The sequence below is a fragment of the Heteronotia binoei genome, chromosome 5, assembly GCF_032191835.1.
Source record: "Heteronotia binoei isolate CCM8104 ecotype False Entrance Well chromosome 5, APGP_CSIRO_Hbin_v1, whole genome shotgun sequence".
NCBI lineage: Eukaryota > Metazoa > Chordata > Lepidosauria > Squamata > Gekkonidae > Heteronotia > Heteronotia binoei.
This window is the reverse complement of record NC_083227.1, coordinates 16,736,273-16,750,758: the sequence shown is the minus strand read 5'-3', so window position 1 is coordinate 16,750,758 and position 14,486 is coordinate 16,736,273.

Genomic DNA, 14,486 nt, shown 5'->3' with positions numbered 1-14,486 from the left:
ACCTCCCGGAACCGACGGTCGGCCTCGCGGGGGCCGTTTCCCCCCTTCCGGTTGCCGTCGGTAGACCAGGCCGCCCCCCCCCCTCCACATCTCGGGCTGGATCCCGTTTCGGGAGCGGCGGCGGGGCGAAGCCGCGAGCGAGGCCGACTTCCCGGTAACGACGGGCGGTTTCGCCAGGGACGTTTCTCCCCTTTCGGTCCTCCGGCGGTAGACCAGCCCTCCGCGCCGGACGTTGCCCGAGAGCGGAAATCGTTTGCTCCGTTTCCACGGAGCGAGGGAGATCCGCAGAGAGTCGATCGCTCACGCGACCTCTTCACCTTCAGCGGTCCGCGGGGGATGCGATCGGGGGGTGGGGTGGGGGTGGGGGTGTGTGTCTTGTTTTGTTTTCTTCTTAACGTTTCCCGATCTTGGGACGCAGTGGTGTCTGGATTAGCGGCTTAGGCTACAGTGCGTGAGAGTGCGCGCGCGGGCGTTTGCATACCCCTCCCCCCGCACACGCAAACGCACGTTGGCCTCGGCGTGACGCGGCGTCGGGCGGGAACGTGCGGCCTTCGTGTCCGCTTCGCATGCACCTTTCGTCTAAATGCTAACGACCTCTCCGTAAAATTGACGGAGAGTAGTCTTCGAACGGTCCGATTGGAATCTCTCAGTCGATCCGAGAGGAACCTGAAAAATGGTTCGATCGGGAAAGCGGATTTCGCGTTGCGACATTGAGGAAGCCAGACGCGCGGACGTGCGCGTGTGGTCTTCCTAACCGGCCTTCCTGTTTCGATCGTGATCGCGCGTGCGTCGCGCACAGTCAGCCAGGAGGCACGCGTCGTACACGTTTGCAGTCCACGTTCGTTAGAGTCACGTCGGCGTGGCCGAAGAGCAACGCGGGCAGCATTGTGCCGTGTACGTGCCCTTTTACATCTCTTTCTACGCGGACTGGCTCTCTGTAGCGAAAACGGCGCAATTCCCCCACGCCTGGGCCGCAGCCTAAGGCATAGTGGGAAAGGGAAACGACGACGTCGTTTCGACCCACAGGCCGCGCCCTTCGTTCACGAACGTCCCTCGTAGCTCATTGGCATGTATTAGCTCTAGAATTACCACAGTTATCCAAGGAAACGGTGGGAGCGACCAAAGGAACCATAACTGATTTAATGAGCCATTCGCAGTTTCACTGTCACGCCCGTGTGTACTTAGACATGCATGGCTTAATCTTTGAGACAAGCATATGCTACTGGCAGGATCAACCAGGTAGAAACGGTCGTCGCCGGAGCGAGGCTTGCGGCGGGGGGGGCCCCTCCCCGCGGAGGGGGACGCCCCCCCGGCGGCCGGGCCTCCGACTCCCCACGCGGGGAGGGGAGCGGCCGCGCCCTGGGAGCGGGAGGAGGAGGAAAGGCCGGGAGAAGGGGAAGCGGAGGGCGCCAGGGGAACCCTGGCCGGCCCCGGGCGGGGCCGAGCGCGGCACGGGGAAGGGGAGGGCGGGAAGGCAGGAGAAGGCCGGGTTCGGGAGGCGGCAGCCCGAAGCGCCAGAGAAGGGTGCCTTCCGCCGGGAGGCAGGTGGACGGCCGGGGCTCCCGGGGCCGGGAGGACCCCCGCGTCACCACCCCTCCGCGACGCTGATTCGCGCGCCCCTGGGAACGGACGACGGTCTTCAACTGCATCAGAGAACTCACACAGGGGAGAAACCTTTTGAATGTGGAAAGAGATTCAGTCAGAGAGGCGGTCTTCAAAAGCATCAAAGAACCTACATAAGAGAGAAAACTTCTGAATTCTCATAGTGTAGAAAGAATTTCAGTTGAGAGGGGGAGTCTTTAGAAGCATCAGATAACCTACACAGGGGAGAAACCTTTTGAATTACCAGAGTCTGGAAAGAGATTCAGTAGGAGTGACAATCTTAAACTGCATCAAAAACTCAGACAGGACAAAAGGTTTTTGAATGTTCAGTGTGCATAAAGAGAGTCAGTAAGAGGAGGAAGATTCAAGGCATCAAGGGAAAAACCTTTTGAATGCTCAAGAGTGTGGAAAAAGATTCAGTTGCATCAGAGAATTCACACAGGGGAGGAACGTTTAGAATGCTTAGAAGTCTTAAAAGATATTCTGTTTGAGCTACCATCTTCAACAGGACCAAAGTACCGATATGGAAGGAACATTTTCAGTGCTCACAGTGTGGGAAAAAGTGAGTAACAGTCTTCAATGTCTTGAGAGAAGTCAAGAAGAAGAAGAAGAAGAAGAAGAAGAAGAAGAAGAAGAAGAAGAAGAAGAAGAAGAAGAAGAAGAAGAAGAAGAAGAAGAAGAAGAAGAAGAAGAAGAAGAAGAAGAAGAAGAAGAAGAAGAAGATGATGATATTGGATTTATATCCCGCCCTCCACTCCGAAGAGTCTCAGAGCGGCTCACAATCTCCTTTACCTTCCTCCCCCACAACAAACACCCTGTGAGGTGGGTGGGGCTGGAGAGGGCTCTCACATCAGCTGCCCTTTCAAGGACAACCTCTGTGATAACTATGGCTGACCCAAGGCCATTCCAGCAGGTGCAAATGGAGGAGTGGGGAATCAAACCCGGTTCTCCCAGATAAGAGTCCACACACTTAACCACTACACCAAACTTCTGTTTGAGGGGGGGGGGGACTTTTTGTATGCCCACAGTGTTGGAGTTTCACACATCTTGGAAATTTTCTACAGTATCTTAATCCCCAGGAGAAAGAAGGTAACTGCTTATCTCATAAGAAGAGCTATTTTCTTATTTCGCAGCTAAAAGAGAACCACAGGTTATTAAAAAAAATGAAATGATATAAACTCTTGTAGAAAGCTTGAGGTCTATACAGATATTTTACCCTAACCAGGAAGCAATGTGAAAAATACTTGGCCTGTGGACAGACTTTTAGCAATATTTGAAGCCCTCGGATAGATCTCACAGGGAAGAAAGTAGGGATGGGGGTTGCTGGTTGAAGGAGATTTAAGATCGACTCATCTCTCCTTTAGCCTGGAGGAGTCTACACAAGGGAGGAACCTCATAAATGCTCCGTGTGTGACAAGAGCTTGAACAAAACTTAAGCCAGAACAGTAAACTGTAGCACCTTGCAATACACAATTTCAGCCAATTATTCAAACATAACTCTACTACCACGATTTAAAGCAATGGTTATGTATTACAAGAACAATAAATAAATCTATATTGTTATATACAGTGTCGAGTGTCTTTCATGTCAAAACAGAATGTACTACAATTATAGACTTCCCCAAAAAAGTTTCTCAGTCCCAAACTTTTTTTGAAAATTCCATATGAGTTTCTTCTCTTCTGTTACTGTCAGAAAAGCCACAGTAGTCTTCTCTTCTGTGATTATAAAGAAAGCCAGATAAGCTTCTTCAGCTCACAGCTTCATTTGCCCCCAACCAGGTAAAAAGGTCTGCCGTGAAAACATTGTGAAAGCAGCATCACCCCAGAGTTGGAAACGACTGGTGCTTGCACAGGGGACCGCTTTGAAGCCCAAAGCATTCTGGCAATAGGATTATTTTGGGTTGGAAAATCGCCCCCCTTCCCCACAACATCCAGCATTGTGGAATGAACCAGTATCCATAGAGTTGGCAGGTGAACCTCATGGGGCACAAATTCCCCAATCGCCCTCCCCATCCACCTCCAGATTCTCCCAGAATCAGGAAGGAGAAGTAAGATTCACTCCTCCTGCTTTGACTTCTCCCCCCACCCCAATTCTTTTAACCAGAAAAGACCTGGAGTAAGCCTATGGACAAGGTTTCCTCCCCACCTCTGACTCCTCATGATTTCCCTTGAATTCATCCTTGGAGAGTTTGTCTTTTTGCAGCAGGCTGAGAAATTCCGTCTCACTACTTGAATTTCGAAAGATCTCTGCACTAGTGTTGCTAACAGATGTGAAAGTGGGGAGTGGAGGGAAATCCTGCCTCTTTTCTAGAAGAGTAGTGTGTGAAAATGGGCATATGAAGAGATAATATCCCATAATACATCTGTTAAAAGAAGAGAACACTTTTCCCCCTCCAGGTAGTTGGCAACCCAAAATTAAGTGCTTATTAATCCGTGAAAACTAAACTCCACTAAGGAAGGGTCATAGCTCCTTAAAGAGATTATTATTTGTATCAGGTAGATCCGACTGTGTTTTCTGTGGTTTGTGGAGGTGTTATGAGTTGGTCTTCATTAAATGTGTCAAAGGTTAGTGTGGCCTGTCTTTTTTCAATAGTGTATTAAGTTCTGAATAAATCCTCTTGCAGACTCATGAGACTCAAACCTGGGGCCATGCCTGATCCCCGTGAATGAACCCAACCCAGTGCCCCATTCAAAATTGTGGGACTCTGAAGTTCAAGAGCCACAGTGTTGGGTTATTATTATGAAGAAGACGACATTGGATTTATATTCTGCCCTCCACTCAGAGTCTCAGAGAAACTCACAATCTCCTTTATCTTCCTCCCCCACAACAGACACCCTGTGAGCTGGGTGGGGCTGAGAGGACTCTCACAGCAGCTGTCCTTTCAAGGACAACCTCTGCCAGAGCTATGGTTGACCCAAGGCCATTCCAGCAGGTGCAAGTGGAGGAGTGGGGAATCAAAGCTGGTACTCCCAGATAAGAGTCCACACACTTAACCACTATACCAAACTGGCTCTCTTACGACTTGGTAGATCGGGGTTCAAATCGACAGTAGGCTTGGAAGGTGTTTGGATGCCCTTTAGCCTGTCGCATTTTCAGACTAAAAGGCTTGCAAGGATTAAATTTTCTTTTTGGGGGGGGAGGGCTTCTTCAAAGAGACATGTTGATACATACAGAAATCTTGGGGCTTCTGTATTAATTTCCAGCAAGGACTTATGGGATGCATCCCACTTCCCCCTCTCCCAGTACTTCCATATTCTCTCTCTCGGCTTGACTTCGCGAACAAAGATTTAAGAAGGGTGCAGTAGTCCACGTCTGCTGCAGGCTCGCTGGTGGCTGACAAGACCAATGCGGGACAGGCAGATCCGGCCACAGTGGCTGCAGGGAAAAGTCTGATTTGGGGTTGGTGCTGTAGCAGTGCGATTCTTCTTCAATCTCCTTTTGTTCTCAAGACCAGCTATACGTGCGTTCTCAAAGGAAGAGACAGCCTAGTGGATGGTATGCCTCCATGCTTTGCGATCTGAGGCTAGGTCAGACCACTGGTGATGGTTGATGCGACAGGTGCCAAGGGATTTCTTCAAGGAGTCCTTGTACCTCTTCTTTGGTGCCCCTCTATTTCGATGGCCGGTGGAAAGTTCGCCATACAGAGCAATCTTGGGAAGGCGGTGGTTTTCCATCCTGGAGATATGCCCTGCCCAGCGCAGCTGCGTCTTCAACAGCAGTGCCTCGATGCTTGTAACCTCCGCCCTCTTGAGTACTTCAGTGTTGGTCACAAAGTCACTCCAGTGGATGTTGAGGATGGTGCGAAGGCAGCGCTGATGAAAGCGCTCAAAGAGTTGCAGGTGATGACGGTATAAAACCCACGATTCGGAGCCGTAGATGAGGGTTGTCATCACAACCGCTTTGTAAACATTGATCTTTGTGCCTTTTTTCAGATGCTTGCTGCTCCACACTCTTTTGTGCAGTCGGCCAAATGCACGGTTTGCCTTTGCCAGCCTGTTGTCAATCTCCTTGTCGATCTTGGCATCTGAGGAGATGATGCGCCCCAGGTAGCTGAACTGCTGGACTGACTTCAGAACTGATTCACCCACAGTGATGCAGGGAGGATGATAATCTTCCTGGGGTGCAGGCTGGTGGAGAACTTCTGTCTTCTTCAGACTAACTTCTAGGCCGAATAGCTTGGCAGCCTCTACAAAGCAGGACGTCATATGCTGCAGAGCTGATACCGAGTGGGAGACAAGTGCAGCATCATCACCAAACAGTAGCTCTCGGATAAGTTTTTCCATTGTCTTGGAGTGAGCCTTTAGTCGCCTGAGGTTGAACAGGCTGCCATCGGTGCGATAGCGGATGTAGACACCATCATCATCATCTAGATCTACTGTGGCTCTTTGAAGCATCATGCTAAAGAAGATCGTAAAGAGAGTTGGCGAGAGAACGCAGCCTTGCTTTACACCTGTGCCTATTGGGAAGGGCTCCGAGAGGTCGTTGCAGTGTCTGACTTGGCCTCGCTGGTCTTCATGTAGCTGGATGATCATGCTGAGGAACCTTGGGGGACATCCTAAACGTTCCAAGATTTGCCACAGGCCTTTCCTGCTAACGGTATCGAAAGCTTTGGTAAGGTCGACAAAAGTCACATATAGACCCTGGTTCTGTTCCCTGCATTTCTCTTGGAGCTGCCTGAGAACAAATACCATGTCGGTAGTGCTCCTGTTAGCTCTGAAGCCGCACTGGCTCTCTGGGAGGAGTTCTTCTACAATGGTGGGCACCAGTCTGTTCAGGAGTATTCTGGCAAGGATTTTGCCTGCGATGGAGAGCAGGGTTATCCCCCGGTAGTTGGAGCAGTCTGACTTTTCCCCTTTGTTCTTATGTAGAGTGATGATGATTGCATCGCGAAAGTCCTGTGGTAGTTTGCCTTGTTCCCAGCAGGTGACAAGTACTTTGTGAAGTGTGCTATGTAGTACTGTGTCCCCATGCTTCCAGATCTCTGGTGGGATTCCATCAACTCCCGCTGCCTTGCCACTTTTCAGTTGCTTGATGGCTTTAACAGTCTCTTCTAGGGTGGGGATCTCATCCAACTCTGTTTTCACTGGTTGAAGTGGGGTGAGGTGGATTGCTGAATCTTGAACTACGCGGTTGGCACTGAAGAGAACCTGAAAATACTCAGACCACCGGTTCAGTATGGATGCCTTGTCTGTGAGGAGCACTTGGCCGTCTGCACTACGCAAGGGACTCTGAGCCTGATATGATGGGCCATATACTGCCTTCAGGGCTTAGTAGAACCCTCTTAAATCACCAGTGTCTGCACACAGCTGGGTTCTCTCTGCAAGCTTGGTCCACCACTCATTCTGAATGTCTCGAAGCTTGCGCCGGAGGTTGCTACATGCAGCGTGAAAGATTGCTTTTTTCCCGGGACAGGAGGGCTGAGCAAGCCTCTCCTTTCACGTTGTAGTGAACGCCGTGTGGTCACTGTCCGGCTATGCCTGGCAGATGGTCACTGCAATGGCCTCTCCTGCATTACTGCATCCGTGGCAACACCTTCCCGCTGGTCCCCCCCGTTTCTCTCAGAGTTTGCCATGTCATGGTGCGACCGAATGTCCGGCGGTATAACCGGATGGGCAGGCTGGGCTCACCAACCTCGCCAGCCAAGAGAAGGAAAACTCTAACATCAAACCCGGGCAGATAGAGCTCGTTAATGTAACACCTACCACCTGGAGGACTCGCTGTCGGCGTCCCGGCTTACTGGGCGATAGCAGATGACCCCAAGGTGAAAGGGTGGAGCCAGTACTGCGCACACTGTGCTTCACCTAAAAATTCCTCTGCGCAGGCCTGAAGGGCATATCCACATCCACAACCCACAACACACCAAGTCCTGCAGCGATGGGCAAGGGGCGAAACGGCAGGTGGAAGATGCCACTGGAAGCCGCAGTCCCGATCCTGCATGTAGGCGGTTCAGGGTATTGGTCGCCTGATGCTGACTTCCATATTACCCTTTCTTGAAAAACCCCAGAGCACCTCCTCTTTTCATGCTTCCTTCTTCCCACCCCGCAGCCAACTCATATTTTTTCTGCCCTTCTGCCTTTAGTTTCCCTCTCTGCCTAGGAAAACTGGCCAAGTTCTGTAATGCCAACCAGTGGGACATGCCAACCTCAGTGGTAGGGAGCCTTATATGTCCCTCTCCCCCACTATTTCCTCTTTCCTTGCCCCATTCTCTATTTAAAAGTCATTTACTGCCCTACCTTTTATCTGCTCTCATCTTCAGCAATATTATTTATTTATTTATTCATTCCCTGGCTTTCTTCACGGCAGGGACCAACAGAACTTGAAACATTCGCCTTCTGCCGCTTGTTCTCCTAGCAAAACCCCTTTGGAGTAGGTTACCCTGAGAGTGACTGACCCCAAATCACCCAGTGAGTTTCCACGGGGAGATGGGGATTCAAACCTAGCAATGGCTAGCAGCCATGGTGACTGAGGGGAAAAACAGGTTACTCACCTGTAATTGATGATCTTCGAGTGGTCATCTGTGCAGTCACACACATGGGTTTTCCCGTCAGGACGAACCCTACCTCGGAGATTTTAAAAGCTAGCCTAGGCGTTATTTTTGGCGCGCGCTCCCTTCCGTCCTGGGGAGCAGGCATCCACTGCGCATGCCTGGAACGGGAGGGAGGCGCCCCACCCAGCCAGTTTCTTTCCCCGCCGCTGACATAGTAGATGAGCGGTTGTAGAGGACCAGTAGCCAGCAGCGGGGATGGTTGGGTGGGCGTGTGTGACTGCACAGATGACCACTCGAAGATCATCAATTACAGGTGAGTAACCTGTTTATCTTCTTCGTGGTCTCTGTGCAGTCCCACACATGGGTGACTGATAAGCTGAACTGCACGGCGGTGGGTGCTGGCACTAGAGTAGGAGAAAAAAATTAATGCAATGTTAATGCAAATCAGTCAAACAAGTGTTGGACTCCAAGGTAAGTTGGTACTTACCGGGCCCAGGTCGTATCTTCAGTCGAAGATAGAACGAAGTACTGCCTGTCCAAAGGAAGCATCTTGCCTAGCACGAACGTCCAGAGCGTAGTGCATAGCAAAGGTCGAGGTGGAAGACCAGGCGGCGGCAGCACAGACGTCTTCCATGGAGACCCCTCTGGCAAAGGCAGATGATGTTGACAAAGCTCTTGTGGAGTGAGCTCGTAATGCAGTTGGAACCGGCTGCTTTGCGAGTTTGTAACACAGCGTTATAGCAGCAACCAACCATTTCGAAAGTCTCTGCGTAGATATCTTCTGTCCCTTATTGTGGCGTCCATAGGCCACAAAAAGTCTGGAGTCCTTTCTGAATGGTGCTGTCCTATCTATGTAATAAGCGAGTGCCCTTCTAACATCTAGGCAGTGTAGGGCTTCTTGGCCCTTATCTGTAGGACGTTGGAAGAAAGCAGGTAAAGGTGATCCTGTGCAAGTGAAACGTGGAGACTACCTTAGGTAAGAAGGTAGGATCTGGTCGTAGCACTACCCTATCATGATGAAAAATGGTGTAAGGTGTGTCTGCTCTAAACGCACAAATATCACTGGCTCTTTTAGCGGAGGTGAGTGCGACTAGCAGCGCCGTTTTCCACGAGAGAAGATGCAGCGGTATTGAAACCATGGGTTCGAAGGGTGGTTTCATTAGTTGACTCAATACTAACGATAAACTCCAGCTGGGGTACAGTTGTCGTGATGGTGGATGCAAGTGTAAGATTCCTTTCAAGAAGGATTTTGCAGCGGGGTGTGAAAACACAGATCGGCCCTGTATGTGAGGGTGAAAAGCTGAGATCGCTGCCAAGTGCACCTTTAAAGACGAATAAGTTAGCCCCTTTTCCGATAATGACAATGTATAGGCCAAGATTTGAGGCATAGAAGCAGATAGAGGTTTGAAGTTATGCTTGGTTGCGTAGATGGAAAATCTTTTCCATTTCATGGAATATGATTTTCTCGTTGATGGTTTTCGCGCATTTAATAGGACATTTCTCACTCCCTCAGGGAATTCTGAGAAAGTATCCTCCAAGCCGTCAAGCGAAGTCTGTCCGGGTCGTGATGAAGAACCTTGCCGTTCTGTTGTGAGAGGAGGTTCTTGGCCCGGGGGAAGTGATGGTAAGTATTGTCCGATAGGAAAAGGAGCGTTGTGAACCATGGTTGGCGCGGCCATCACGGTGTGATTAGAATGCAATTTGTATTGTCCAGTTGAATTTTCTGTATTGATCGTGTTATCAGTGGAAAAGGTGGGAAGAGAAAATGCAGCGGACCTGTCCATTTCTGGAGGAAGGCATCCCCTGCAGATTGTGGTGAGGGCGGACCTCTCATAAAAAAGAGAGCACATTGTGCATTGTCTGGTGCAGCAAACACATCTATTAACGGTGTTCCGAATTTCTGGAATACTGGTAGAAGGTACGGCCTGTGGAGTGACCACTCGTGGTCGTTGACGAGATACCTGCTTAGTGTGTCTGCTTGTGTGTTCTGGGCACCGGGGAGATGTACTGCGGTGAGATGGATCTGATGTGCGATACTCCAGTGCCAGAGATGCATTGCTCTCTTGCAAAGGCGGGTAGATGCAGTCCCTCCTTGCCTGTTTATATAAAATACCGTCGCCACGTTGTCTGACGCTATTTGAACGTGGCGGCCGTGAAGAGATGGCAGGAATGATTTGAGGGCTCTGTGTACGGCTAGGAGCTCCAGGCAATTGATGTGGAGCGACTGTTCGTATGCTGTCCATTGCCCCTGGACTGAGAGGGTGTTCAGATGGGCTCCCCAGCCCCACCTTGATGCATCTGTTGTGACTAAAGCTGATGGACTTGGCCTTAAGAATGGCATGCCCATTAGGAGATGATCTCGTACTGTCCACCATTCCAGAGAGGGAAGGATGTTGTTTGGGACGGTTAGGAGGGTTTGTTGAGATTGGTGTTGGGGACGAAATGCACGGACAAACCAGATTTGTAGGGGTCTCATACGGAGTCTTGCATGTGTTAAGACCGCCGTTGTCGCTGCCATGAGTCCTAACATGCGTTGAATGATGAAAGCTGTTTGTCTGGGCTGTTGCATTATTTCTGTGGCTAGGGTATGAATAGAGGCTATCCTGTCTGTTGGGAGGTAAGCCTTGTGGTCCGTGGTGCAGAGGCGAGCCCCTATGAACTGAATGTCTTGAGAGGGGATTAGATTCGATTTTTGCTGGTTGACTTGGAGACCCAGGTCGGCTAAGAGTGTAAGGGTTATAGCAATGTCTTTTTCCAGTTGTGACTTTGAAGCTCCTACAAGGAGCCAATCGTCTATGTATGGGTAAGTTGCAATTCCGCGCTGTCTGAGGGATGCAGCAACCACAGCCATACACTTTGTAAAAGTCCTGGGTGCTGTGGAGAGTCCGAACGGAAGCGCTCGAAACTGATAATGGCTGTTTCCCACGGCAAATCTCAGGAACTTTCTGTGGCATTGATGAATTGTTAGGTGGAAATAGGCATCCTGTAAATCTACCAGCGCCATCCAAGCATTCTGAGGGATTAGGGGCAGAATGGATTGAAGGGTAACCATCCTGAATTTTTTGTGGTGGATGAATTTGTTGAGAGCCCTGAGGTCCAAAATCGGGCGCTGACCTCCATCCCTTTTGGGAACTAGAAAATACCGGGAATAGAAGCCCGTCCGATGGTACTGATCTGGGACAGGTTCTATGGCCGCCTTGGCCATTAAGGTGATGAGCTCTTCTTGGAGGGTAGGGGATGGAGGGGTTGCAACAAAGTGATGTTTCGCAGGGGGTGAATGAAACTCTGTTAAGTAGCCTCTTAAGATGATATTCAGGACCCATTTGTCTGTGGTGATTAACTTCCAGCTTTCGTAGAACGGTAGGAGTCTGGAAGTGTGGTGAAGTATTAGAGATGGAAAGTCAAAGAGACTGCTTGGATGAAGTTGCAGTCTTCTTAGGTGGTTGTGGTCTTTGCTGCCTTTGGTTGAAAGGCTGCTTAGGTGGAGGAGCCTTACGCTTCCAGTATTCAGATTGTCGAGGAGACCTGGAGCGTTTGAATGGCATTGGCTTCCATGGTCTGGATTTGTAGCCCTGCTGCTGTTGTTGAATCACACCAAGTCTTTTTGCCCGTTTGCGGCTGTCGTCGACTGTGGTGAGTATGTCGTCTGTCGTGGCATTAAAAAGGCCTTGGCCATCAAAAGGGAGATCCTCGATTTTGAATTTAATATCGGGTTGTAGGGAGGAGGAGCGAAGCCAGGCGTGTCTTCTCAAGGCAATTGAGGCAGCCATCGCCTTGGAGGTGCATCCCACTGAGTGACGAATGGTATTTATTTGCTGTTTGGAGACTCTATTGAGCTCTTGTAGTAATGTGCATGCCTGCTTTTGAGAAGGTTCTGGCAGGGCAGAGACAAGTGTGCTTAACTGGGAGGATAGATTGTGGGAGTAAGCAGCAAAGTATGCCAAGTAATTATTGATTTTGGCGTTTGCTGTAGAGATGGAATACATCTTCCTTCCCAGAGTGTCTAATTTCCTGCCCTCCTTCTCTGGGGGTACGGGATGACGAGTCTGCTTCGATTTGGAGGAAGAGTGAACTATCATTGAATTCGGAGCCGGGTGACTGAATAGAAACTTTGACTCCGTAGCTTGAATTTTGTATAGGGATTCGATTCGTTTTGAAGTGGGGGGGATGGATGCCGGCTTGTCCCAGGCTTCTTTAATGGCATCTAGGTGTACTGGAAGCATCGGCAGAAAGGAACCAGCGGGTAGGTCTGAATGGACCAAATCGTGAACTACATCCGTGACTTTGGGCGCGTCTGATGTAAGCTTAACATTAAGAGCAGAAGCCATGTTTGCAACCAAGTCCAGATATGTCTTGGCTCCGTCGGATGGTGACAAATCTGCAGGCTTCGCAATATCTGAAGCTGGGGATCCAGGAGAGGACATCGATTGCATCGACTCCGATGATTGTGCTTCGGATTCGGCATCAGAGTTGTCAGGTACGGGTGCCTGTGGGTCCGGTCTAGTTGGACTCGTGGTCTTAGGCTTAGAAGTCGAAGTGGAAGGAGTCGGGGATGGCTGTTTCGTCGGGTGCTTACTCCGTTGAACGGGAGTTGCTTCCTTGGATTGGTCCCTGTGGTAATCGGCACGGTACCGAGAGTGGTGGTAACCGCAACATTGATGGGAATCCATTGATGGAGACCTCGAAGTGTAGTAGCGTCTTCTCGGGGACATGGATGGAGACCGAGATCTCGGGTGGTAGCGGTAGCGGTCCCTCCCCCTGCTAGGGGATCTTTCTGGGAAACGCGTATGATGGTACCGATGTCTCTCGATGCTTGGAGATCTGGCTGGGAACCGATGAGTATCAAAGTACCGATGAGCGTCGTGTTGTCTATATTGGATGGGATTCGACATATCACGAAACGATCTGGGGTTGATGTGTTGTTGTGTCCACTGCAGTGGGTCTCGGATCTTCTCCAGCGAAGGGTCGTGTATGGATCCTTGCAATGAAGGGGATCGGGACGGAATCGGGATAACTTCTTCCGTCTGCTGTTGTGGTGATTCCGGAGGCGGCGTGGCCGATCCTTGGGTATTGGATCCGGGTGTGGACGGATGACATTGTCTGTCGGGCTCGAGGGCTTTCTGCTGCTCCGAAGATTTGTTCGGGTCGGTAGGTTTTCTCGAGTCCTTCGGGTCGGTAGGTTTTTTCGGGTCCTTCGGGTCGGTAGTTTTTTTCGAATCCTTCGGGCCCTTCGGATCGGAGTGCTTGTGTTTCTTGGTGTGCTCCCCACTTTTCATTTTAATAGGCGTGGCCGTTTGCTCTGACGTTTTCGCGCCGTCGCCGGTTTTCGCGGCATCGCCGGGCTTATGCATGCTGGGAACAATGGCCACTGAAGCTGCCGACCTTGCGCCGTCCCCTTGGGGAGTCAGAAGGGGAGGCGACTTACTTGCGGTAGAGGATTGCGACATCTCAGGGTGAAGCACAGACTCCATAAGATGACTTCTTAGTCTAGCGGCCCTGTTTTTCCGCGCCTGTTTGCCGAATTGAAGGCAATGCGCACAGGCGTCCACTTTATGGGTTTCTCCCAGGCAAAATAAACAAAGTGAATGTCCGTCTGATGTAGGGATTTTCGCTCTACAACGCGAACACCTTTTAAAGGTTATTTTACTGTCCCTTCCTTCCATACGCCCGGGGGGGGGGGTAGGGGAAGGGAGGTCTGAGGTAAAAAGTAGGGAAATATATATATATATATATATATATATATATATATATTTGTAAAGATATAAGAAGGAAGATGGAATAATAATGCGGAATAGAAGAAGAAGACAGGGAAGAACGAAGGCTAGGTTCTGAGGTAAAAGAGGAGCGCAGCGAGGTAAGACTATCCCGGGCGACGGTTGGAAAGAAACTGGCTGGGTGGGGCGCCTCCCTCCCGTTCCAGGCATGCGCAGTGGATGCCTGCTCCCCAGGACGGAAGGGAGCGCGCGCCAAAAATAACGCCTAGGCTAGCTTTTAAAATCTCCGAGGTAGGGTTCGTCCTGACGGGAAAACCCATGTGTGGGACTGCACAGAGACCACGAAGAAGATCTTTTACATTCAGAGGTACTAACCCTCTGAATCCCAGAGCCTGGCAGCAACCTCAGAGGAAGGCCTTGGCCTATGTGCCCTGTTGTTGACCTGCCTTCAGGCCTGATCCAGCAGGCCTAATCCAGCCTCCAGAGGGATCCAGTCAGGCCCACCAGCAACTGGTCATTGTCTGCGTCCTTCTCCCTCACCTGCTTCCTTCAGCCACACTTTTTGATTTCTCCCTTGTGATGAGGTAACCAAGCAAAACAGCCTTTTGCTCTTTTCCTCTTCCAAAGGGAGGGGGTGATTGATGAGTCAGCCTGTGTGGACTTAAAGCCTGCACTATTGCCT